The 27,453-nt window shown below is 45.9% G+C and overlaps 1 long non-coding RNA gene across 3 annotated transcripts; it reads left to right on the forward strand.

Moving 5' to 3' along the window:
• Nucleotides 1–2,221: 2,221 nt before the first annotated feature.
• Nucleotides 2,222–4,998, forward strand: LOC124678929. Of its 3 annotated transcripts, none has more exons than XR_006994693.1 (5): nucleotides 2,222–2,312; nucleotides 2,413–2,652; nucleotides 3,284–3,381; nucleotides 3,580–4,300; nucleotides 4,645–4,998. It is a non-coding gene; the product is annotated as an uncharacterized LOC124678929 (long non-coding RNA). The 3 variants fall into 3 exon arrangements; XR_006994692.1 differs by having other exon boundaries at nucleotides 3,580–3,662; nucleotides 3,770–4,998; XR_006994691.1 differs by having other exon boundaries at nucleotides 3,580–4,998.
• The last annotated feature ends 22,455 nt before the right edge of the window (nucleotides 4,999–27,453 follow it).

A 27,453-nucleotide genomic window follows, 5' to 3' on the forward strand; every position in this document is an offset into this window, starting at 1 on the left:
GGCCAGGGGCGTAGAACGCCGCTACATCCGCCGCGTGCGCCGCCTCACGCTGCTGGCGGGCCTGCTGCTCGAGTGCCTCCCGCCGCTCCTGATGATGTGCGCGCCAATTCTCCGTCCCTTGCCGTCGCTGCTCTTCCCGGGCAGCGATGTCGATGCCGAACTGCGAATCTTGTGGTGGAGGTGGTGCTGGAGGAGACGACGATGGAGGGAACTGGCCATCGCCGGGGCGGTTCATCATTGCGCATTGGTGGTGGAGGAGACGGCGGTGGAGCGACGAGGGCTGTGCTTGTGGAGGAGAAAGGGGTGCCGACGGCTGTGGTGGCTTCCATTGAGCCGGGAGGGCATTTTATAGACGCCGGTGTCGGGAAGAAAGCACGGGAAGAAGCGAGAAGAGGCGGGAAGAAAAAGCGCGGGAACGCGCGGTGGCGTGCGAACGCCGGCGACGCGTGGAGGCTGCGCAGCACCGACGAGACGTCTCGCCTGTCCCTCCATCGCCATTAAGAAAGATGCCGTCGTGTGTCACTGCGCGCGCATAACTTTCTTCGCGAGGTAGGCGACTGTTAGGTTAAAATTCAATGTACCGCTGACGGGTTGGACCCGCGTCGCTTCGCCTCGCTTTTCGTTGTGTCCGGCGTGCCCGGAGCGTCCCATGTGGGGCAGGGACGAGCTCGAGGCGCCGGACACCGTATCGGGCCGACAAAAAACAGTTTTGGGGGACGCGGCTGGGAACGTTTTTTCGTCCGGCGCGTCCCAAATCCCTTTGGGGGCGTTTTGGGGGACACGACTGGAGATCTGGAGATGCTCTAAGCCTCTAAGGATCGGACGCTGATGGAGATCAGGAAATATCTGGAAGATCAAATCAGACTACGGAGCCTATCACTTGCTTCCCCATTAACCTATGAGGATAGAATGAAAATAAAATAACCCTACAGATATACAGGTGCAGAGGGTTATTCCCACTAGGAATCAAAATAAGAGCAAATACAAAGAAGATTTTGCAGCTCATGTACTCTTAAAAACTTCAAAATAACAGGTGTTCTCTATCCAGGTTTACTGCAACAGAAAAGGAACAAACAAATTTATGGAAACATGTCATCCAAAAATAGGGGAAATAATTGACACTAGGAAGCTAATAGTATCATTTATCGACATAAAATTTGGCCACAGAAGTTGACAAAGCAAAAGAGCAATAGCTATCCCTCTTTAGAGCAGTGGAAGCAATCTCATCGCTGGAATAGTCCAAGCATCCTTCACTACTTCTTCAAATGTCTTCTTGAGATTGCTTGGTCTCCCAGCCTAGCTAAGACTTAAAGGCATGGGCAATGAGGGTCTTCCCAGAACCTTGAACAGTAAACAAGAAATGGTTGGGTTGTGTGAAGAATATTCTAATAGCCCATTACCTCTGCATTTGAATTGCATTGATATTAATTGCATTTGATCCACCCTACCATCAATAAATTATTACAGTAGTAGCGCACTACTAATCAATTATATAATACAAAAATTATATCATTAGAAAGTAGAACAACTAAGTTTTCTAATGATATATATTTTATAATGTATACTTTATATTATGTTGATAAAATTTACGACCTAAAAATACGCGCAAGCCCTATGAACTGGGACGGAGGTAGTAAGATTATATACCCTATATAATTGCTAGCTGATTTCACGCCATCTGCATGATTTGGGTACTGTTGATGTGAGAATTATCCAATCATCCCTCCAACAGTTGCATGACGCGTGGCTCTAAATCTGTTTTGATCCATCCGGTTATTTTTTCTTTCCTTTTTCTTTGGATCTGGGGGTTACCGGCAACCGGTTCCTAGGCTTCTGCTGCCCTTCGAGCCGGTCTTCTGGCGATATCTGACCGGTGATATACATGCCACGAGTAGGTTTCTTCGTGGATATCGTGGCAGTTTCTGGCGAAGTTACCGCTTACTAAACTTTCTAGGCTCTTCCGTCCTCTGAAACGTATCCGTTCTATCTCCACTCTCCAGCCCGCCAGGCAGTTCCTTTCTCATGCGATTCCCCGCCGCAGTTCCTCGCCTGGATGGCGGTCCCCTACTCCGCTGGCCAGTCGGCCGCACGATGGGGGCGAGAAGACTGCAGGTGGAGCGGACGCAGGGACAGAGGAGTCTTGGTGGCGCCGTCCCACAGACCCACACACGTCGTGGGTTGGGATAGGAGATGCAGATGCGCTCTGCTGCTTGCCGGCGCTCGATGATGACCACAGGAGCGGCAAAGGTGCCGAACATGGTGATCGGCGGCGGCAGGAAGTGGGTAGCCGGAGGTGCTACCTGATTAGCTTGGTAAACGCCTATTCCTCTGCTCAATTCCATTTTCTCCTCATCTCCTATACATATCTTGGTTTGTTCTCCTCATCTCCTATACATATCTTGGTTTGTTCAGGTTGGCATCTATTCGAGAGGAGCACGGGGAAGAAGACCGGTTTCTTGGAGTTCAGGTTTGGGCTGTCCTTCCCGAAGAAGTACATGTGTTAGTGTTTATGTCTGTCTACTCAAAACATTTTCTCACGTTATTATTCATGCACTACCTAACTGCTGACAGAGCAGGCTGCTGTCTGGTTTCTACATGTCTTCATGCCCAGTGGTATCCGCTTCCATGCCGCCGAGCCTCCTCAATTGCTATGTCAGTTTCCTTTGCCCTCCTATCTTCTAATAAGCATCCTACATATTTGGCCTCTTCCCTGGTCAATTCCTGTGTAATGCTTGCTAATTATTACATCATCAGTACCAATTGTTTAATTCTAGACTTAGGCACTGAGCAATGTTGCAGCTCCTTTTGGTAAGATCATGTAATCGTGATGATTGATGCATAAGTTTGATGCATAAGTGTAGCCGAGTAGCCAATGTACAGTTCAGAATAGCTAGGATTGTTAATGTAGTTGAGATAGTACTGTTGGTTTACCAGATTTGGCATGAACAAACCTTCTTGGTTGTTGTTAATGGCATGGATTCATTTTCTCTATATAATTATAGCCTCTGTTCATGCATATAATATGCTGCATCTGCATAATTGCATGTGTAAATGAAAATTTTCCAGCTATCAATGCTTCCACACAGAATGTACTGAGAATTTTTATTGCTGATTTCCATGGGCCAAAATTTACAGAATTTTTATTTGTATTCCATGCTTACGTGCATATATTATATCTCTGACTTGGTTTTTGACATGGTATTGAGAGCGAAGTCAAGCTAGAGACATAGTGGCGACGAGCCACCTCTTGGTTTAATGCAAATACATTTTCTCTTTTTTCCAGGCTATAGCTGACTCAGGAATGCATTCAGGCTGTTGTTGCTAACTTGAGAGAGCCCATGAAATTTCTTCAGACGATGAAACAAATGCCGAGGTTCTCAGGTATCGTTTACTTTTCTCAAACAAAAGTAATATTAATTATGCTGACCTTGCTTCCCTTCCATGAATTATACAAAGAGTAGCTTAAGTACACGTAATGAAAACTGCTGTTTGATTTGTTCTGAATTTATCAAAGTTAGGGTCTCACGTTTGGATACTTTAAATGGTCCTCAAGGTTTATTGATATTGGCATAGTTTCAGGTTTATTGATGTTGGCATAGTCTGTTGTGGTAATTTCCTGCGGATGCGAGCTCGGCAAGTATTGGCTGGTGCTGGAGACATACGTAATCAAGTTGCTTAACTAATTTTAGTACCATATATTCACTTTTATATTAACAATTTATTTTCATGTAAGTGTATGTATTGAAAGTCTTGCCTTGCTTATTTGCAGATCATATGCCTACAAAACTAAGGGAATTCGTGCTTAAAAAATGAGGCCATTGTATTTACTTGCAACACAGATAAGATTTTGTTTCCTTGCTGCATTAGTTCACTGCTGCCTGGGTTGTATCTACAGTATTCAAGATTCCTTACTGATGTTCAAATGATTTTCTGGATTGTTGGATTCAGCTGACCTCAGAATTCAGCTTCCATTAAAGGAAAGGCTCATCTCCAGAACTCATACGGACACGGTTCAAGATTACCCTAAAGAAAGGCTCCTCTGCATAACTCATACAAATTGTTGGGAGTGCCATTATCTTTCAGTTAATTTCCTACAGTACCAGTTACTAATTCCTTTGCTGACTTAAGCAGAAAGATCGTTTGCTTCATGTTAGCTCCGTGGCTTCCTTTAATCAGATTTTTTTGCGGTACCCTACAAAAATTGTTGTTGTGCTTTTGCATTTCGTAATTAATTTGTGTGCCCGAGTAGATCAGAGAATAAGCTGGTGCGCCAAAGATTGTCTGCTGCTCACTCCTGCAGGTAATTGCTATAATATTTGATATCCTTGCTTTACCTACATATTTGATGAGAGTACTCTTCAGCAACGATACACTACTTAGGTTGCTTCTTCGCTGAATTAAACTGAGTTGTTTGCTTGCCCTATCAACTGCGGATTCAATCATAGTGCCTATATTGAACATTGGATATATAGTCTCACACATATTGCTTAGAATTCTAGAACAAATATTAGTTTAGATCTGATATTCACAATAACCTCTAACTGGACCCATGCATACCATCATTCGCCAGTAAATTTGCAAAATCAACCAATCAAGAAACTGATGATTTCTCAGATAGTTTCTTTATTTTTTCTGTTCTAACAGGACAATTCAAATGCAGTACAAGGGAGCATTCTTTTTATGGAGAATATCTTTCTTCCCGTCCCTTGAAATAATGAGTAATATGCATGTATAAAGGGACTTTTATTTATAAGAGATGAGATTTCAAAACTTCATATGCATTATACTTTTTACACCGGATTCTGAATTCTCAGTGATTCTTAATAGTTATGTATATACGTATAACAATTTGGGTGTTTATCAAGTCAACATCCACTGGTGATTTGCTATTTCTGAAGCTCAATTCAGGACCACGATTTCTCCCCGTTTTTCCACTTCAGTCCTTTTCAAAGAACATCGGTCATCACGGCGAAGGTCGATGCACTAGCTTACATGTAACCTTCTTTCTACGGTGTTTGTTCTTGCATTTTATGTAAAATATGCAGCTCATATGTGTTTTTCTAATTGGTTTTACTTTTACATGTTTCTTTTTTTAGAGTATCCTCTCTGCCGCAGGCGTCGAGTTGAGGCGAGGCTTCAGATATTTGTCTCTCAACTGCAATCATCATTGGTAGGTTTTTCTGTTGCTTGGCTTTATGTAGATGTGTTAGTTCACGTATAAGGTTTTTCTTCTATGGAGGTTTATCCTCTCATGTTCTTGCATTACTGATATTTTCATGCATTGTTTCGTGTTTAAGTCAGGTGCTGATTACTCTAAACAAATTATTTAACAGTGCCAGAGTTATTCTTCAGAAGATGCTAAAGTGGTTAAGTGTTACCTACCGAAGCTGGTAAATTTTCAGGGAAGATAGCCCAGCTAAATTCAGATGTTTGGAGCTACAGATATTCGGTGCCCAGTCTACTTACAAGAGCTGTTGCATTCCCGAGAAAAGCAATTTGGATAATACTTTTGACTAGCAGCTACTTTTGTATTACACTGTACTTACTGGTTTCTGTTGTCTATCGGTGGTTACTCTTCTGCGCTTTCGATTGGCTTTTGAGGATGTAATGGAGTTGCTGAAGGCTGTCTTTTGCTTCACCTGTCTTAAGTTGTCCCTATTGTATAACCAGCTATTCTATATATTTATATTTACTTTCTAATTTGCTATTTCAGTTGCAACGTATTTACATAAGCGCACAGACTAGAACCAATCATATTAATCAAAACGAAAATAAAATAAAAACATCACAGATACTTTTTCAATTCAGAAAAAGAAATATAGAGTTAATTAGAAAATTTTCTTCTACGAGCTCAAGAAATTGGACATACCAGTTGATATTGAACTGGCTCCTGTTTTCCACCTTAGCTCTTCTTTGTCCACAAGCTCACCGATAGGATTCATGGCGGCCAGGTGCTGAATTCCGACCGGCGATACTGCCCGCCGTCCATGGCTGCGCCATACTCTAGATGGTAGCTATTCATTTCCACAATTCAAAAATTGCAAACATGCTACTGCAAGAATCACTCTTCTTCTTCAGCTAGATTACCAAAAAACAAGAGGAATTCAGGATATTAGAAGTGAAACTGAATCCATCTACTCTGCTAGCGAAAATAAATTCATCTACTCTGCAGCTCTGCTACAGTATTCATACCAACTAGCGAAAATGAATTCACCTAATATGCCAAACAGCTAATGCTAATCTACTATTCAGTTCTAATAATGTGCGGCTGCTCGAGCTGCAGAAAATGAGTGAAGAGTACCTGGCCAGCCGCTGCGTTCAGGTTTAGTCAGTGTGTTACCGACTTGCCGTCGCGGACTCGCGTCTCGCGGTCGCCTTCTCCGCTGCCCGCTGCTATGCTACCCGCCATCACCGCAATCGTCTGCGCTGCTTTCCGCCGGCCGCTCAGAATGGTATTCGTATGAATACAGCTGAATACACCCAGAGCCGCCAATGCCCACACTCACACATCGCTGAGATCAAACTTCTCCTCTCCTATTCTATGCCCGTTCCTACCACCGACTGCCTTCTCTTCGTCCACAGGCTCGCTGACTAGACCGACGACTCGAGAACACTCAGTCTCCACCTGCAGTTGGGATTCACCACCGCGCACGGCAGCAAAACGAGGCTACTACTCTCCTACTCTGCAGAGCGAGCCGGAGATCCCTCGGGACGACCCTATAGTCCTCGCTCCGACCGACGGCACCTCCGCCCCGATCTCTGCATAATGCGACGGCAGGGCCATTGTTGAGCCAGCCGTTGCTTTCAGACCGAAGAGGGAGCCTCTCTTCTGGCGAGAAAGACAGCGATGGGGCCAACTGATAGGAACGACGGCCACCTCATTGTCCTGTTATCTACACGTGTCAATAGCTATGTAGGTACTAAAATCGGCACCGTCTGAATCACTCCACTAGGAACAAGTATGGTACCCCTTGATTAGTTCGGTACACAGATGTGCTGCTGCCCCTCCGGGCAAAGGAATCTTCATACACATCGCTAATCTAGAACCATTCTACAAGCAAAATGCCACGGGCGCGGCGTGCGCCGCGCCGACGCCTCCTAGTAAGTATATAAAGGAGCATTAGGTTATTTTGTTTTGATAATAAGAAAACAATGAACGTGATTTTCTATCTTGACCAACAAGCAACAACCAATATAGAGTTAGACAATGGGGATCTGCATACTGTATGTTGCAAATGCAAGTCAGTCTAAAGCGACTATCAAGAAACAATAAGACATGTAGTGCCATAATGTAAGCCAGACTACTGAATGTACAACAGGAATACATTAAAAATTATGAAATAGCTGAAATAAATAGTACAATCAAATGGGAGATATTTTACACCTCCTCCAAAACTGCAGAACTTGGAGTGCCTCATCAGGTCAGCTCCGTCCAACTAAGGTGTCGAGGGCGGGCATACCTGCAGCATCCATGAGCTCCATGAACGCCAAAGATATCTGATGTCGTCGTTCGTGTTCTGTACCTCTTCTCAAACTAAAAACATTTGTAGGAAACATACATCTTCCCTAGAACTAATAGTTTCGCTGCGGCCATCGAGCATAGCTCCGACGCCTGATCTCTGTACGAGACATGCAAACTACTGCACAATCTCCGACATGGGTGGCCTGATGGCTCGGGCAGTTTTTGCATCTGAAGTAAACAAATGATCAGCACTAATACAGAACAGAGATTCTGGGGAAAGAAACAAAACATCATCTACCTGGGCACAGGGCGATTGCATCGGTGAAACCAAAACACAAGGAAATACTGTCTTGTGTACATAATTATCAAAATAAAATTGGGTTCTCCTCATGATTTCCAGTTGCAAGCTTCAAACTGAAAAATTGCACTCCCAAAAAGTTAGCTGAAAAACTGAATCATGATAGCATCCTTTCCACGAATAAGGGAAATGAGATGCAGAGGAAAGATGTCGTGCATGGTTCTCTTGTAAAATGAGCTAGTCGGGAAAAAAATCATGCCAAACTCACATGCTTTGACGAATTCCAAAATATAACTTATTTACTTGACACCATATGCTACATATTTGGCTGTAACATGAACGGTGGAGGGAAGAAAGTATATGACCTCATCCGTCCTCGCATTATTTTGGTCAGAGTACTTTTTTTGTAAAAAAAAACAATAAGGGGTATGATATTATAGACAAAAAAAATTGTAGACATCTGAACAGCTGGACAAACATTGTTGAGTAAAGTTTAATGTCATCTATAATTGTATGGTTGTATCATAGTATAATCAACAATATTCTCGTTGAATCATGAGTGTAATTAGTTCCAAACTAAAGCTAGTTCACCTGCTAATTGAAGTACTACATCCTCCTCAACAGCACATATGTGAATCCACCGGCATCAATGCCCAGCTGGTGGTTCTTTGGTACATCCTGCTCTCCATCCAGCACAGAGCAAAGCCTCGTAGTTATCTTACAACAAAAATAACTTCTGTAATGCATTTCCTCAAACGGATGGTATGGGGAGACGCTAGAGATCTAGAGGCGAGGAGAAGTAAGGTTGGGGAAAAAGCTAACCAGGAAGAGGTATATGGTTGGATGGAAGAGAAAGACGAAGGTACATGTCTCCTTCCATTAGAGCATCTTCACCGGCGGCTCCTATAGGGCCCGATAGCATTTTGGGGGCCGGCATAAAAAAATGAGCTCGCACCGGCGTGTCCCAAAAATTGCCGACGCAATTTTGAGCCCAATAGAAGTACCGGCAACCCTGTGCCGGCCCCTTCGCGAAGGACGCGAATCAGGCGCGCCGGCGCCTCGCGGCACGTCGGTTTTCGCAGGTGGGGCCTCCTTGGCAGAGAGAGGAGGCGATGGTTCGTGTTAGAAACGACGCGGAAAGGTTGGTCGATGGCGTTAATGGTCTCCCGCGCAGAAACCGAAGCGGCGACTGGCTAGGCTGCGTCCACCCACCTCCCCCACGCGCTTTCAAAGCGCGTCCGCCGCCTCCCTTAAAACCCCACGGGCACGCACCACTCTTCTTCCCCGTCTTCCAACCCTAGCCACCGCCACCGCCATTGTCGCAGACGCCGCGCCAAACACCCATCGAGGCGATGGCGCACAACGACGAGGTCGGCAGCGGCGGCGCGCTCCACTCGCTGCAACTGACGTACGACGAGGCGGACGTAATGTACTGGCAGCGATTCCCGTGCCAGTACTGCCGCACGGGTGGCACGCATCCAACGTCGGCTTCACCGTGCCACCGCCGCCACCGGTAGGACCGGAGTTGCGCGCCCTCATCACCGAGCGGCGGAAGCATATGACGCCGGCGGAGAGAAGCCTGCCGTCGAACACGCTCAACAGCCCGGCGTGGCTGCGGCGCTTCGAAGAGGAGCACGCCATCGAGCTCGCCCAGGCGGCCGGCCACGTGAACGGCCGTTTCAACAACGTCGGCCGTCGTACCTGGTGGCTCGGCCGCGACGTTGACGTCACGCTGCAGCAGTACGGCTACCACCAGCTCGTCCGCGGCGACCCACCGTGCATCCCGTTGTACTACCCACAGGCGGAGTGCATGGCGCTGGTGCCGCCGCCTCTATAGAGGCCGCCGGCAAGGAGGACGACGTCTGGGAGCTCGCGCACCAGATCATCGATCGTCGGCGACCGCACGCGCTCGGCCGCGCACGCGCCTCTTTTGGGTGGTGTTGTCATCGACGACGGGGCGAGGCGCGCTTCTTTGGCTCCGGCCCGTCGGACGACGGGGTCGGCCCAACACCGCTGCCTCAAGGAGGAGGACGCCGCAGGCTCGCCATCACTTCCGCCGGCGAAGAGGCAATGGTGGGAGATGGATGCGGAGGCGCAGGCGGCCCTCCGTGGCAGCGACGACCCGGAGGAATTCCCCAGGCAAAATTCATCGTCGGCCACTCCGTCGAGGAGGACTACCGGCAGATGACGATGGACCCGCGGAAGGCAGCGACGTGGTCCACCAGGGACCACGGCGCCAACTTCGTCGACCTCACCGGACCTTCCGAGCCGCCGGCGCCAAAGGAGGCGGAGGACGACGACTGGTCCTTCGGCTCGTCCAGCAACAACGACGGTGACGAGACCAACAACCTCGACTTCAGCGCCTTCGACGCAAGCTGTCGCTAGTTTTTTTAGTTTTTAGTTTAAATTCGATTAATTTTTTTATAAAACTAGTCAATATTCGTATGAATTTCGTTTTTTAAATGTTATTTCAAATTTGAATTTCTATTGGGGTTGCCGTATGGAGGGCGCCGGTGTGGGAACAACATTCCCTAATAGAGGATGCTCTGTCGGCACCCTCAGCCGGCACTTTGTCGGCGCCCTCATACGGCAGTGCCGGCGCCCCTGCCTACGTCTATTTGGGCGGCACTGGCCGTAGCCTATCCGTGGTCGGGAAGGCAGGCGAAAAGGGCGCACAAAAGAAAAAGAAAGCAAAAAAGCTTATTTTGCTTATTTTGGAATCCATTATAAGTCTTTTGGTATTCTATATCTATCTAATATTATATAGCTATTTCACTAGTTTTATTTACAAACCTCATGTTATTTGTCTAGCCTTCAATCAGAATAGCCTCTTCACCGATCCGAAGATTCTTTCGGCATCAATGTGCTTTTGGAATCTTCCTATGAAACAAATCAAATTATGGAACAGTTTAGGACAGAACAGGCCTCAGTAGAAAGCGAGCTTTTTTCGCGTATAGCCAACCTCGAAGCCCAATTAGCGCACGGGCTGCCCCCTCAACTCAACCCTGACGAGTACGCTAACTTGGTCAGGGGGGCATTTAGACCTCTTAGCTGCTCCGCCAGCCGCCGAGGCACAGAAGCATGTACGCCACGAACCCCTCCCGGATGCTTCTCATGGGCTGCCAGTCATCATCGCCGCTGCCGAGCGGCAGAGCGTGGTGGCCGCCACTGACACGCTTGGTCGCTCCTCCTCCTCGGTATTCTAGCACGGGATCTCGGCAGGCGGCGGCCAGCGTCCAACGGTGCTCCTCCCCACGGGCTGACAACAAAGGGCAGCCAAGAAATGTGGGAGACGCGGCCGTTGATGAGATGCCCTCCCTGCGTAGCCCTGTCCGTTCCTCATCCTCCACCACTGCGAGATAAGAGATAGAGAGAGATGAGGCAGGACAGAGCAGAGACGAGGCAGGGACAGGCGAGGAGGGCATACCTGCGGGTGAGACGTGCGGGTAGACCATCTGTGGTCGCCGTCATTCTCTATCTGAAGTTTGAGCAGCGGGCGAGAAATAAGAGAGGCTGAGAAATACCTGCGGGTGAGACGTGCGGGTAGACCTCATGTGATCGCAACGTCGCCTGTTGGCCTCCCGCGCGCCCGGTTGCCTACTTGTCTCCCCGTTTGCAACGGCGTCCCAGTGTAGCGGCAGTGTGGGCGGCGATCTACGGCGCCCATCCTTCGGCGGCTAGGGTTATTTTTGGGGAGGAGAAGAAGACGTGGGAGTTGGTGGCTGCCTCTCTCCAGACGCCGCCCTCCATGGTCAACGAGGGGCAGGGTCCCTCCATGCCCGGCGAGGATGGAGGCCCCGTACCCGACGACGAAGGCCCAATCGTCACGCAGGTACGAGCCGTCCTCTCCACAACAAAATGAGACGCGAAATGACAGATTTGCTCCTGGCGGGCAAGGAAAACCACATGCGAGCATCACATACCACTGGCCGCTGATGCCCACTCCCCCCCAGGGCCCCTTGTCAGTGGCTGGGCGGGTACAAAACAGACGATGAAAAAGGAACGCTTGGAAACAGATGGCGCGCGAACCACATGAGCAGTGCTCAGATCATGATCCGACGGCCAGGAACGCCCGATCGGGAAAGCAAACGGCTCACAGCGTGCCTCGTCGCTGAAATGGACGACCACAATTCTGGAGGCCTGGATGGAGGCTATGGTGTGCTAGAATGTTACCTTTAGATGGTATTTTGCTATCAACGCCAATAAATGCAATATATAGCGAATGCATGAGATTGGACCATTACTGGATCTACACGAGCATGGGCATTTAATTATAATAGACTAATATGAAATAATAGTTTATATAAAAGTGGGTGTAGACAAATTTAGAACAATAAAGACAAGGGAACATTAATTACAAGATATGCATACAATTAGTTGCATTATCAATTATTTTATTATGGCTTCATTTAAACTAGTTGTACAATAGTGAACATGAAATAAACAAATGATGCAAAATAATATCATATATTTACTAGTCGTGTAAGATTTTGTTGCACCTTATACACGCATCATCAATAAATATTGTGCCAAAGAAAATATATAGTTAATAGATAGTGCTTGTCCAAATCTTGAAAATTAAAATTTGGGTGACATTTAATATAACTTAATATGATAAAACCTCTTTCATTGAAATCATATTTGCTATCAACCTTATTTGTGATGGAAAAAAATCTAGGGTACAATAAATGCAGGAGATATAATGGTGCTTGCTCCTACATATATAAAAGGGCATCATTAAATACCATATAAAGGAATAAAGCAGAAATATAGTGTACACATACTAGGAGTATATCATTTTAGAGCTATAAAGATATTTGAACATTAATTTAAACATTCTCATAAATGCAACCTTGAAATAATAGTGGGTCTATAAAAGTACTCACAAAGGAGATTCGTAGGAAAGACCCCAAATAGGTGACCAAAGAGGCCTCAAAAGTACCAATAGTCTTTTCTAGCAATATGGCACTCAACACTAGCAAAACAAGGTTGGTTGTCTGCAAAACTGCAATTGCTCTCCTTGTTGTTGTGATGATGTGTTCTATGTTGCCATCATCTCATGCAGGTATGCATCAATTTCTTTGTTTACTCTGCATTTTGTATAAATACAAGAAAATAAATTTTTGCTACATTCTTGTTTTTATCTTTGTATACGAGGTAACTAAATTATTTATGTTGTAATGTATTGCATTTGTAGTTGGAACATGGAGGTGCGAGACTTTAAAAGATTGCACTTCTCCGTCGTGCCACTCTTATTGCAAAAAAGGAAAACATTTTGGTCACAAGATTGGTTCCATGTGCATTGGTAAGGATGGGTGTTGCTGCAGAAAAAAGAGTGCGATGCAAAAATGACATCACCAGTGGTGATCATGCTTGTGTAAATCAATGTTGATGAATAAAATCCTTTCTTGTAATTGATCAATATGCATTTTATGCATTAATAAATCTTAATTTAGTAACTTTTGTTTTTTATTGGACTCTATTTTGCCGACTTTGCTTCCTACCCGAAAAAAAGTTATGTTGTACTTCACCATGTTCACAACACATGATTAGTAGTTTAGCACATTCCTGTAAGACCTTGTTAGTGATATGCCTGTCATACTGAACACTTGATGTTAGTGCAACCATGACAACCCCAAAAACTTTATAGATTTACACGTTATGCTACATAGATGTTATTTTTAATTTCCTAATGGAAATTTAGGCTAGCATGAAAATATAGCGTATATTGATTGTGTCGCCTATTGTCTGATGGTTGGATGTACAACGTAAGTGTTCGCTGCGAGCTGCCATTAGTTGTGGGTTTGAAGTGTGTCTGGATTACCAGAGTAAATTGTTCAGAATAGAAACGACAGTAATCCCGTACACATTTATATACTTTCTGTTGACAGAAATCCTGGAAAACACGTACAACCGTTTGCTCTTTCAAACACACCCTGGAAACGACGAGCTCCCCATGGTTTTCATCTTCCTATTAGACTTAGCTTTCTTTCCCTTGTGAAGCTCCGCTATTTTTTCTAGGATTTTATGACATTATGTAAGTCGAGTTTGGTTTGTCCTGTTTTGCACCATCTTATTTTTTCTTTGTCGTCGCTGCGTTGTTGGTCTTATTTCTAGTTTTCCCATGTACGAGATGGATTGGTCTGAGCTCTACAGGGTCTGGATTTGCATGTCATGGGTGTGGAATTCTTTCAACCCAAACACTAGCACGGGTCTGGCCTCTAGAGCCTTCTCATCACGACGAGAGCATGTGGCAGACCAACTGATTTTTCTTTTTTAATTTTTTAACCCCCCAACCTTTCGCTCTCTTCTCCCCTCTACTGTTCAGGGCGGCTAGAGAGGCGAAATTTCTGCCGGCGCTGGTTCTGGCGGCTCCTCTTCCCCGAGGGCCTCGGGCTCTCTGGTGGGAGGGGGGTCTCCGGTTCCAGCGCTCGGCTGTGTATAGCTGTAGTCTAGGTGCCGACTTCGTAGCTAGGTTTTCGGGCGCTCATCGTCGTATTCCGGTGACTTTGACGATGCCGCCGAATAAGAGACCTCCAGATCCCCTTCCGATGCAGATGTTCCCCCAGATGTCGGAGCTTGATCTGGGAGGTATGGTGTGTCCGGGTGGTGGCGTCGATGTGGCGGCGGCGCCGCCACTGTGGTCTTTTGTTCTCCCCATCCCGTCTCTGCTCCGTCGGTGCTCGCTCTGGCGCTGGCAGGGTAGATGGGGGAGACTTGTACAGGAGTGGAGGCTGCCGGTTTCGGCAACCTCGGCAGGAGGGCGCGCGGCCCAGCACAGGGAACAAGACCAGCGGCAGGCGGAGCTGCTGCTTCTTCCCCGAGGATTTAGGCTGGTTGAGGCGGCAGTTCTGAGGTCCAGCAGTGCACCGGGGTTCTTCCCGGCCGACGTGCCATAAAGAGGAGGGCTTGGCCGTCGTCAGCGGCGAGCTACTTATTCGGTTCAGAAACCATGTGATGCGATGATGTGCAGCTGGATCCGGGTCAGAGGGAGCTCTGTTTCTTCTTCCTCCGGCGGGTGCTTCGGCAATAGACGGCGGAGGACGGCAGGCGACAGTTCGGTTCAGCTCAGGAAATTCAGGGGCCAATTTGTAATTTTCTATTTTTTTGGGGCTTCCTTTGCTATTGTGCTGGGCCACGTGCCCTTTCTGGTTCTGTCTAGAGGTCTCGCGTAGTCGCGTGTGTGTATCTTGTGTACACCTGTACCCCTTTGCAACTAATATATGAAGCGCGGTACCCTATCAAAAAAAAACTGATTTTTTTTTATTATTATCGTAGGCATGGGAATACTCCATGCTAAGATTAGATAGAAAAGTGGTTTAAACGGTTAGTGGACTTACTCTTTCCTATGGCTGCATGCAAGGGACACGGCGATTCGAGGTGCACCACCTCTCGCGCCTCTTTTGTGACCACACTTTCCTATACAACAAAATGAGATCCCTGGTATATGATTTTATCTTGGCTTAGATCTGAGGTAAACCGGTGGCATACATGGTAGGTAGTCATGTGTAATAATGGTAAGTACCTTTATAGGGGTGCACGGTTGGCCATGAGTGCTCTGGTTTGGAAGGCTTGAAGAGGGTCGCTAGATTCTGCTTCGCAGACGCTAGTAGAAATAAGGGGCTTTGGTTTTCTGCCCCAAAGAGCTTTTGCACCGAATTTTGCACGAACCGGTGTTAAAGGGGGTCATTAGCACCGGTTCGTGCGGTCTAGACGTTCGAGGGACCTTTAGCACCGGTTCGTGTTACGAACCGATGCAAATGAGCTATCTTTTGCACCGGTTCGTAACACGAACCGGTGCTAAAGGTTCGTCGCCAGGCACGTGCCAGCCGTGGAACCTTTAGCACCGGTTCGTGTTACGAACCGATGCTAAAGGTCTACCTTTTAGCAAAGGTTCGTAACACGAACCGGTGTTAAATGTTTTTTTTCCTCCCCACGCACCTCCAACCCCCCCCCCCCGATCGCCTTTTTTACGTCTGTAAAATATAAACGAAAATGTCAGAAAATTCAAAAAATAAAATCTTTTGAGATTCTTGTATGTTACGCAACCTACTATTAGGGAAAATTGATAAATTTGAATTTTTACTTTTTTGCAAAAAAAGTTTGAAAAATGGTAAAACCGCATTAATTTTTGCATGCGCGCGAAGCACTTGGATGCCGAACGGAAATGAACTTGGAAGTTAAGCGTGCTAGTGCTAGACTAGTGGGAGGATGGGTGACCGAGCGGGAAGTTTGAGCACGAGTAAGTAATTGGACTAGAGATAAGGGTAGTTAGAGACTAAACTTGTGAAATAACTAAAATATTAGAAATTCTGAAAAAAAAAGAAAAAAAGAGGGAGTGGAAAATAATTCGAAAAAAATTTACGGTTACGGGGTTCTACAGCGGCAGCGTTTTGGGGCGTTTTTCTGCCGCGGCACAACCCTTTTGCACCGGTTCGTATTACGAACCGGTGCAAAAGGTCCTCCGTCGGGCGCTCCACAGAGGGCCACGTGGTGCCCCCTTTAGCACCGGTTCGTAACTGAATCGGTGCAAAAAGGGGGGGGGGGGCTTTTGCACCGGATTGTTTGCACCGGTTCACAATCCGGTGCATATGGCTAATATGAACCGGTGCAAAAGGCCCGTTTTCCACTAGTTAGACCGTATGATTTTATTCGGGAGTTGGAGGTCCTATATAGAGATGGTGGTTGTGGAGAGTAGTGAGGTCGGACAAGGTTCTTTGGTCCTTATTTATATAAGGATAGGCTGGTATGGTCACATTGTTTGGGCTCTATCGGGCCAAGTCATCGCACCCGCTGCATTTCCCTGTAGCTTTTTGGTGTTGCTGGGTAAGTAAATATATGGATGCATCCTTATTGGTATTGCGCCAGCCGTCGATGCTTATGTGTTCGGCTGACGACATCGGTTCCTTGCGCTGCGTCTTGTGTTGTTTCGAAGGTTTTCGTTGCGTGTTATGTGTTGGGTTGCGCCTAACACTCCTTTGTACACAAGATTGCTCTTGCCTACGGTGCGTTGCCTCCTTCCTCTTTCGTATTCATTGTCCATGGCGTTCCCCACTTTCTGGTGGAGTACTACTCTTACTCTTACGGCGGATTTCTTCTTCTCTAGTCCACTGTGTGCTCTTCTTTTTCTCCGTGCCTTGGGCCCGCCATATCTCGCCGCATTCTGCTCCGTTTCTTCCCTCCTCACGTTTCTCTTTTTCCATGCATGTTGTTGATGTATGAAAGGTCACAAATCGCATGTAGCTACTTTTCAAAAGTAAGAGTATCGAATCCATGATAGAGCTTGATTATTCATTTGTAAGCGTGCGGGGACGAGCGCGACCAGGACGACCAAATCTTTTGACGTAGTGGTAGCTGGTGACAGAATAGGGAACATGTTCCTCCTTTTTAACTAGTGTAGATATCTGTGTGAGGCAAGGTTCCTCATATGGATGTTTCCCTGAAGCACAATTTTGACATCCCTCATGGCCATTACCTTTCCAATTCGCATGCTGCGCTAGTTGTGGTAATTAAGAGCCCCCCATGGTCATGGTCATAGGTAAATGGTTCCTGCTATCCGCCTATACACATGATTGATAGAGGCGGCGGATTGTTGTCACATGTTCACACACGTATCGCCAACCATATGCAACGATGATTCTTAACGAAGTCTCGTAAGAAAATATTGTGTGGTCGACAACACACAACATCGTTGATAAGAAGCAACACACTTCATAATTATTAGAAAATAAACAAACTTTATTTCATTTCATAATTTGGCGAGGGTTTCTCCGTCTCTCACAGAACAAATAGATCTACTCACAGATGGATGCAAATAACATCATCATGAATTTATGAATGGAAAATTGAAGATCAAATGAATAAAAGTACAAATCCAACTCAAAGTTAAGGATTACAACGATATGCTCAATAATGATGATGAAGATCGATGCCTTGGCCTCCAATGATCCCAGCATCGGTGATGATGGATCCCTTCTTATGAGTCCCCCCTCTGGATCACTCCCAGAGGCCAGGTTTCGTCGTTTTCTGGTGGCTATGTGTCTTGCTTCTCAGATCCATCTTCATGGGGTGAGTAAATTTGACGAGGATGTGTTAATGACGGGTGGTATGGTCACGCGGTACGGGTGGGCTTGACCGTACCACTGGTCGTTAAAATGTCTAGAAACGTCTATTTGCAATTTTTTTTCCTCAGCTCAGTTTCAAATATTGTTGGAAGGTCTTTATTGATGGGATTCGTAGCATAGAAACAAAAAATTTCCTACCGCAAGAACGAATAACAAGCCAAGATCTAATCTAGTAGATGGTAGCAACGAGAAGATCATGACACTAACCCTTGAAGATTTCCAAAGCCTACGAGATTAGATCTCGTTGTGGATGTAGTCGATCACTTGCCGCTTGCAAAAGCGCATAGAAGATCTTGATGGTGCCACAGTCGGGCAGCACCTCCGTACTCGGTCACACGTACGGTGTTGATGACGACGTCCTTCTCCCCGTTCCAGCGGGCAGCGGAAGTAGTAGATCCTCCTCGGAATCCCGACAGCACGACGGCGTGGTTGCGATGGTGGTGGAGATCTCCGGCAGGGCTTCGCCTAAGCTATGCGGGAGAGGTGGGAGGAGGGAGGTGGCTAGGGTTTGGGAGAGGGGGCGCCGGCTTGGGTGCCTTGAGGGGTGCGGCCAAGGTGGTCTTGATGTGTACGGCCAGCCCCCCTCTCCTCCTCTTTATATAGGTGGAATCCCTATGGTTTGCCCAAGTCTTCGAATAAGACCCCAATTCAAAAACTGCCATATGGACGAAACCTAGAGGGACAGGGACTCTCCCCTTCCCCCTTTCTTTGGCCGGCCAAGGAGGTGGAGTCCACCATGGACTCCACCCTCCCACTTGGTTGGCTGGTTAGGGTTGGTGGAGTCCAACCGGGACTCCACCTTCCATGGTGATTTCTTCCGGAAGGTTCTAGAACATTCTAGCACCTTCCATAAATGCACCGGGTCATTTCCAAACTTGGAAAGTGACTTCCTATATATGAATCTTATTCTCCGGACCATTCCGGACCTCCTCATGATGTCCTGGATCCCATCCGAGACTCTGAACAATATTCGAACTCCATTCCATATTCCATATCTACTTAAAACGGCATCAAACCTTAAGTGTGTCACCCTACGGTTCATGAACCATGCAGACATGGTTGAGACTTCTCTCCGACCAATAACCAATAGCGGGATATGGAGATCCATAATGGCTCCCACATATTCAACGATAACTTAGTGATCGATTGAACCATGTACATACGATACCGATTCCTTTTGTCACGCGATATTTTACTTGTCCGAGGTTTGATCATCGGTATCACGATACCTTGTTCAACATCGTCACCGACAAGTACTCTTTACTCGTACCGTGGTATCATCTCTTGTGAACCAGTCACATGCTTGCAAGCTAATCAGACGACATTCCACCGAGAGGGCCCAGAGTATATCTATCCGTCATCGGGATGGACAAATCCCACTCTTGATCCATATGCCTCAACTCATACTTTCCGAATACTTAATCCCACTGACGTGGGCATTACCCTTCGAGTAAACGACATTTCCCTACCCTATACGAACTAGCTGGAGGCCCATGAAGGTACTCGATGACAAGGCGGGCCACTTGGATGGCGCAGCGGAAGATTCCTTGGCGGGCAAGACGAGGAAGGAGCCGAACAAGGAATGTTTAGAGATAGAACTACTGTAAACCTAGTCGTACTCGGTTAGATCTCTTGAGACCTGGCCTCCTATATAAAGGCCAGGAGATGGGCTGCCGAGGGACACGAACAATCTTAGCAATCTTAGCCACCAAAAGTCTAGAGCTAGGTCGCCGCAGCACTTAGCCTCTCGACGAGATCTCAGCCGAACCCTTCGGCACCCCATTGTAACCCAATATTCTCATAATCAAGATCAGACAGGCAGGACGTAAGGGTTTTACCTCATCGAGGGCCCCGAACCTGGGTAAATCGCTCTCCCCGCTTGTCTGTGAACCGATGTCTCGTGTCAGCTTACAGGATTCCATCAACCCTAAGCCCCTATCGGAGGGCATTGCCGAGGAGTACCCTCGACAATTGGTGCCGTCTGTGGGAACCCTGTTAGCACCAGGCAGGTCATCGGCAGTACCAGTCACATCTGCGGCGTTCTTACTCGAGTCACCGACGCCATCAGATCCGAAAGACTCGATCCGCTGCGGATCCTTTGAGTTCGTACCACATCCCGAGGCGCCGCACCTGATCCCTGCAGAGTCGTGCGGCGGCATGAATACTACTTTTGGTGGTGTCCACTTTATTATCGACTCCGGAGGATTCCTTCGCCTCCCTAGGACAAGTGCATCTAGCCCGAAGACCCCAGTTTCGGCAGGTGCCACTCCGTCAACAACCCTGAAAGTTCCATCCAGAAGCACGCAAGAAGGCAACCAAGGAAGTTTCGACGTCACAACGGGGCGAAGGAAAAGACGAAGGGACTCGCGCCGTGAAGAGGAAGAACGAATAGCAACTCGACCTCACCGGTTCGAGCAAGGATGCCAGGAGACGCAATCGATCCAGGGCCGCACTCGCTCACCATATCTATCGGCTACGGAGCAGCTCGAGGCACCATGTTACCTTCACTCTTACATCGATCCGAAGGATGGTCGAGAGAAATCGAGCCACTTGCTAAGGGACTGCCGACATTTCCTGGAAATTCGGCAGTTCTGTGACGACCTCGGAGCCGAAGCCATGTCAAGGTTTCATATAATGGAGAGGAGGGCAGGATCTTACAGTTATCCGCCAGAACCATACGTACCGGAGCCATACGAACCAGCAGAAGGAGACAAGTATGTACCAACCGAGGTGTTCCCGGAGCCATGTGGGCAGGTCAACATGATCCATAAAACCAGCTTTTCAAAGAGGGAAATCAAAAAATTCTCACGAGAAGTGAAATATGCGGAAGTCGCTATGGTTGATACACCCGAATTCATCGACTGGTCAGATCAGAGCATCTCCTTCAGCAGGGAAGATCACCCGAAGGCCGTCCCTAGGCCAGGTCATCAGGTCATGCAACCCTTGTCCTTGAGGCGTAGATCGGAGGGTACAATATGAGCAAAGTATTCATGGACGGAGGAAGTGGTTTGAACCTGTTATTCGCCAACACGATGAAAGCAATGGGTTTAACAGTCGACATGCTAAGAGAGTCCGATACGGTATTCCATGGCATTATACCGACTCGACCCGCTTATTCTCTAGGTAAAACATCACTGGATGTAGTTTTTGGCACGCCTGGCAATTTCAGGAAGGAAAAAATCGAGTTTGAGGTAGTTGACTGGGAATCTCAGTACCACGCCATCCTCGGCAGGCCTTCCTTTGCCAAATTTATGGTCGTACCTCATTATGCGTACCTGAAACTGAAGATGCCTGGCAACAATGGGACACCAATAACCGTTTATGGAAGCTTTACCCGTTCGGACAACTGCGACAGAGAATTCCAAAAGATCGCCTCAAGGTTCGGAGCTAAGGAAGAACTCAACGCTGTCGACGCCGTCACGGATCATACACAACCACCAGCCGACAATCGAAACATAAGGCCCGACGAATTTGATGCCGCGAAGGAGGCAAAGAAGCTGCAGGTGCACCCCACTGACCCGAAGAAGACGGTCAATACGTCGGCATACCTTACTGATGCATAGGAAGGTGCGCTCATCGAGTTCCTCCGTTAGCGCTGGGAGATATTTGTATGGGAACCATCCGACATGCCAGGTATCCCCAGGGAACTCGCTGAGCACGCCCTCAATGTTGACCCGACAGCCAAACCAGTACAACAGTCGATGCGCCGATTTTTTGAGCCAAAGAGAAGAGCAATTGGCGAAGAAGTTAGTCGACTCCACAAGGAAGGATTCATTCGAGAGCTCAAGGAAGCTGAGTGGGTGGCTAATCTTGTCATGGTACCGAAAAAAGACACAACCGCTCTCCGTATGTGTATCGATTACACCAGTCTCAATAAGCACTGCCCAAAAGACCACTTCCCGCTGCCTCGTTGCTGTCCACAACTGGCGCGTGGTTGACGAGGGAGGAAATCCCTGTGTAGAAGCTTTTCGTTCCCCGGCAACGGCGCCAGAAAATAGCTTGATGTCTACGGGTGCTTCTATTCTTGTAGACAGTGTTGGGCCTCCAAGAGCAGAGGTTTGTAGAACAGCAGTGATACGTCTCCGACGTATCGATAATTTCTTATGTTCCATGCCACATTATTGATGATATCTACATGTTATATGCACATTTTATGTCATATTTATGCATTTTCTGGAACTAACCTATTAACAAGATGCCGAAGTGCCAGTTCTCGTTTTCTGCTGTTTTTGGTTTCGAAATCCTAGTAATGAAATATTCTCGGAATTGGACGAAATCAACGCCCGGGTTCCTATTTTGCCCGGAAGCATCCGGAACACACGAGAACCGCCGAGAGAGGGGCACAGGCCCACCAGACCATAGGCCGGCGCGGCCTGGGGGTGGCCCGCGCCCCCCTATGGTGTCGCCGCCTTGTCGCCCCTCCGACTCCGCATCTTCGCCTATAAAAAGGTCCCTGACCTAAAACCTCGAGACGGAAAAACCACGACACGAGAAACCTTCCAGAGCCGCCGCCATCGCGAAGCCAAGATCTGGGGGACAGGAGTCTCTGTTCCGGCACGCCGCCGGGGCGGGGAAGTGCCCCCGGAAGGCTTCTCCATCAACACCACCGCCATCTTCATCAACGCTGCTGTCTCCCATGAGGAAGGAGTAGTTCTCCATCGAGGCTCGGGGCTGTACCGGTAGCTATGTGGTTCATCTCTCTCCTATGTACTTCAATACAATAATCTCATGAGCTGCCTTACATGATTGAGATTCATATGATGATGTTTGTAATCTAGATGTCGTTATGCTAGTCAAGTGAATTTTACTTATGTGATCTCCGGAGACTCCTTGTCCCACGTGTGTAAAGGTGACGAGTGTGTGCACCGTGTGGGTCTCTTAGGCTATATTTCACAGAATACTTATTCGCTGTTATGAATGGCATAGTGAAGTGCTTATTTATATCTCTTTATGATTGCAATGTGTTTTGTATCACAATTTATCTATGTGCTACTCTAGTGATGTTATTAAAGTAGTTTTATTCCTCCTGCACGGTGTAATGGTGACAGTGTGTGCATCCGTGTTAGTACTTGGCGTATGCTATGATCATGATCTCTTGTAGATTGTGAAGTTAACTATTGCTATGATAGTATTGATGTGATCTATTCCTCCTACATAGTGTGAAGGTGACAGTGTGCATGCTGTGTTAGTACTTGGTTTAGTCGTGTTGATCTTTCATGCACTCCAAGGTTATTTAAATATGAACATTGAATTGTGGAGCTTGTTAACTCCGGCATTGAGGGTTCGTGTAATCCTACGCAATGTGTTCATCATCCAACAAGAGTGTAGAGTATGCATTTATCTATTCCGTTATGTGATCAAAGTTGAGAGTGTCCACTAGTGAAAGTCTATTCCCTAGGCCTTGTTCCTAAATACTGCTATCGCTGCTTGTTTACTGTTTTACTGCGTTACTACTGCTACCATATTACCACCATCAACCACACGCCAACAAGCTATTTTCTGGCGCCATTACTACTGCTCATACTTATTCATACCACATGTATTTCACTATCTCTTCGCCGAACTAGTGCACCTATTAGGTGTGTTGGGGACACAAGAGACTTCTTGCTTTGTGGTTGCAGGGTTGCATGAGAGGGATATCTTTGACCTCTTCCTCCCCGAGTTCGATAAACCTTGGGTGATCCACTTAAGGGAAACTTGCTGCTGTTCTACAAACCTCTGCTCTTGGAGGCCCAACACTGTCTACAAGAATAGAAGCACCCGTAGACATCAAGCTATTTTCACGGCGCCGTTGCCGGGGAGGAAAGGTAAAAGGTACTCACACTCCGGATCTCGGCTACTAAGCTATTTTCGCCGTTGTAAGTACTCGAAGCTATTTCCTTTAGATCCTGCAATTGCATCTTTTTGTCTCTTGTTTTACACTAGTAAGGCTTAATGGAAGACAACAACAAAATGAGAGATCTTTATGAACTTTATCTTGAATTAGGACATGATGTGTTTGAAGAGAGAATTAAAAAACCCATGGAACTTTATATGCATGCTAATGGGAATGTTATTAATATGAATGCTTTGAACACTATTGTTGCTAATGCTATGGAAAATTCTAAGCTTGGGGAAGCTGGCTTTGATGAGCATGATATTTTTAGTCCCCCAAGTATTGAGGAGAAAATTTTCTTTGATGATACTATATCTCCTATATTTGATGATGAGAATAATAATGGTAGCTACTTTGTTGAATTTGCTCCCACTACAACTAATAAAATTGATTATGCCTATGTGGAGAGTAATAATTTTATGCATAAGACTCATGATAAGAATGCTTTATGTGATAGTTATATTGTTGAGTTTGTTCATGATGCCTCTGAAAATTATTATGAGAGAGGAAAATATGGTTGTAGAAATTTTCATGTTACTAAAACACCTCTCTATGTGCTGAAATTTTTGAAGCTACACTTGTTTTATCTTCCTATGCTTGTTACTTTGCTCTTCATGAACTTGCTTATTTACAAGATTCCTATGCATAGGAAGCATGTTAGACTTAAATGTGTTTTGAATTTGCCTCTTGATGCTCTCTTTTGCTTCGAATACTATTTCTTGCGAGTGCATCATAAAAACTGCTGAGCCCATCTTAACGGCTATAAAGAAAGAACTTCTTGGGAGATAACCCATGTGTTTATTTTGCTACAGTACTTTGTTTTATATTTGTGTCTTGGAAGTTGTTTACTACTGTAGCAACATCTCCTTATCTTAGTTTTGTGTTTTGTTGTGCCAAGTAAAGTCGTTGATAGTAAGGTTCATACTAGATTTGGATTACTGCGCAGAAACAGATTTCTTGCTGTCACGAATCTGGGCCTAATTCTCTGTAGGTAACTCAGGAAATTATGCCAATTTACGTGAGTGATCCTCAGATATGTACGCAACTTTCATTAAATTTGAGCATTTTCATCTGAGCAAGTCTGGTGCCATTTTAAAATTCGTCTTTACGGATCGTTCTGTTTTGACAGATTCTGCCTTTTATTTCGCATTGCCTCTTTTTCTGTGTTGGATGGATTTCTTTGTTCCATTAACTTTCAGAAGCTTTGTGCAATGTTCAGAAGTGTTAAGAATGATTGTGTTATCTCTGAACATGTGAATTTTTGATTATGCACTAACCCTCTAATGAGTTTGTTTCGAGTTTGGTGTGGAGGAAGTTTTCAAGGGTCAAGAGAGGAGGATGATATACTATGATCAAGAAGGGAAACGAGTCTAAGCTTGGGGATGCCCCCATGGTTCATCCCTGCATATTTCAAGAATACTCAAGCATCTAAGCTTGGGGATGCCCAAGGCATCCCCTTCTTCATCGACAAATTATCAGGTTCCTTCTCTTGAAACTATATTTTTATTCGAGTCACATCTTATGTACTTTACTTGGAGCGTCTGTGTGCTTTTATTTTTGTTTTGTTATTTTCATTCTCTGAATAAATACATGCTTGTGTGGGAGAGAGACACGCTCCGCTGGTTCATTTGAACACATGTGTTCTTAGCTTTTAATGTTCATGGCGAAGGTTGAAACTGCTTCGTTAATTGCTATTTGGTTGGAAACGGGAAATGCTACATGTAGTAATTCTAAAATGTCTTGAATAATTTGATACTTGGAAATTGTTGTGCTCATGTTTAAGCTCTTGCATCATATACTTTGCACCTATTAATGAAGAAATACATAGAGCTTGCTAAAATTTGGTTTGCATATTTGGTTTCTCTAAAGTCTAGATAATTTCTAGTATTGAGTTTTGAACAACAAGGAAGACGGTGTAGAGTCTTATAATGTTTACAATATGTCTTTTATGTGAGTTTTGCTGTACCGGTTCATCCTTGTGTTTGTTTCAAATAACCTTGCTAGCCTAAACCTTGTATCGAGAGGGAATACTTCTCATGCATCCAAAATACTTGAGCCAACCACTATGCCATTTGTGTCCACCATACCTACCTACTACATGGTATTTCTCCGCCATTCCAAAGTAAATTGCTTGAGTGCTACCTTTAAATAATTCAAAATTTATCACCTCTTATTTGTGTCAATGTTTTATAGCTCATGAGGAAGTATGTGGTGTTTTATCTTTCGATCTTGTCATTTACTTTTGACAGACTTTCACAATGGACTAGTGGCACATCCGCTTATCCAATAATTTTGCAAAAAGAGCTGGCAATGGGGTTCCCAGCCCCAATTAATTAACTTTCATTAATAATTCTCTTCACATGTTTTGCTCGATTCATCAGTAAGCAACTTAATTTTGCAAATAGACACTCCTCCATGGTATGTGAATGTTGGAAGGCACCCGAGGATTCGGTTAGCCATGGCTTGTGTAAGCAAAAGGTTGGGAGGATTGTCATCCATAAATAAAGAAAAACTAAACTAAAGTACATGTGTAAACAAAAGAGAAGAGGGATGATCTACCTTGCTGGTAGAGATAACGTCCTTCATGGGAGCCGCTCTTGAAAGTCTGGTTGATGAGGTAGTTAGAGTGCCCACTACCATTCGTTGACAACAACAAACACCTCTCAAAATATTACTTTTATGCTCTCTTTATGTTTTCAAAACCAAAGCTCTAGCACAAATATAACAATCAATGCTTTCCTCTTTGAAGGACCTTTCTTTTACTTTTATGTTGAGTCAGTTCACCTATCTCTCTCCACCTCAAGAAGCAAACACTTGTGTGAACTGTGCATTGATTCTTACATACTTGCATATTGCATTTGTTATATTACTCTATGTTGACAATTATCCATGAGATATACATGTTACAAGTTGAAAGCAATCGCTGAAACTTAATCTTCCATTGTGTTGCTTCAATGTCTATACTTTAAATTATTGCTTTATGAGTTAACTCTTATGCAAGACTTATTGATGCCTGACTTGAAAGTGCTATTCATGAAAAGTCATTGCTTTATGATTCAGTTGTTTACTCATGTCATTACCATTGTTTTGATCGCTGCATTCATTACATATGCTTACAATAGTATGATCAAGGTTATGATGGCATGTCACTCCAGAAATTATCTTTGTTATCGTTTACCTGCTCGGGACGAGCGAGAACTAAGCTTGGGGATGCGATACGTCTCCGACGTATCGATAATTTCTTATGTTCCATGCCACATTATTGATGATATCTACATGTTATATGCACATTTTATGTCATATTTATGCATTTTCCGGAACTAACCTATTAACAAGATGCCGAAGTGCCGGTTCTGTTTTCTCGCTGTTTTTGGTTTCATAAATCCTAGTAACGAAATATTCTCGGAATTGGACGAAATCAACGCCCGGGTTCCTATTTTGCCCGGAAGCATCCAGAACACACGAGAACCGCCAGAGAGGGGGCACAGGCCCACCAGACCATAGGCCGGCGCGGCCTGGGGGTGGCCCGCGCCCCCCTATGGTGTCGCCGCCTCGTCGCCCCTCCGACTCCGCCTCTTCGCCTATAAAAAGGTCCCTGACCTAAAACCTCGAGACGGAAAAACCACGACACGAGAAACCTTCCAGAGCCGCCGCCATCGCGAAGCCAAGATCTGGGGGACAGGAGTCTCTGTTC

This window comes from Lolium rigidum, chromosome 7, assembly GCF_022539505.1.
Source record: "Lolium rigidum isolate FL_2022 chromosome 7, APGP_CSIRO_Lrig_0.1, whole genome shotgun sequence".
Taxonomy (NCBI): Eukaryota; Viridiplantae; Streptophyta; class Magnoliopsida; order Poales; family Poaceae; genus Lolium; species Lolium rigidum.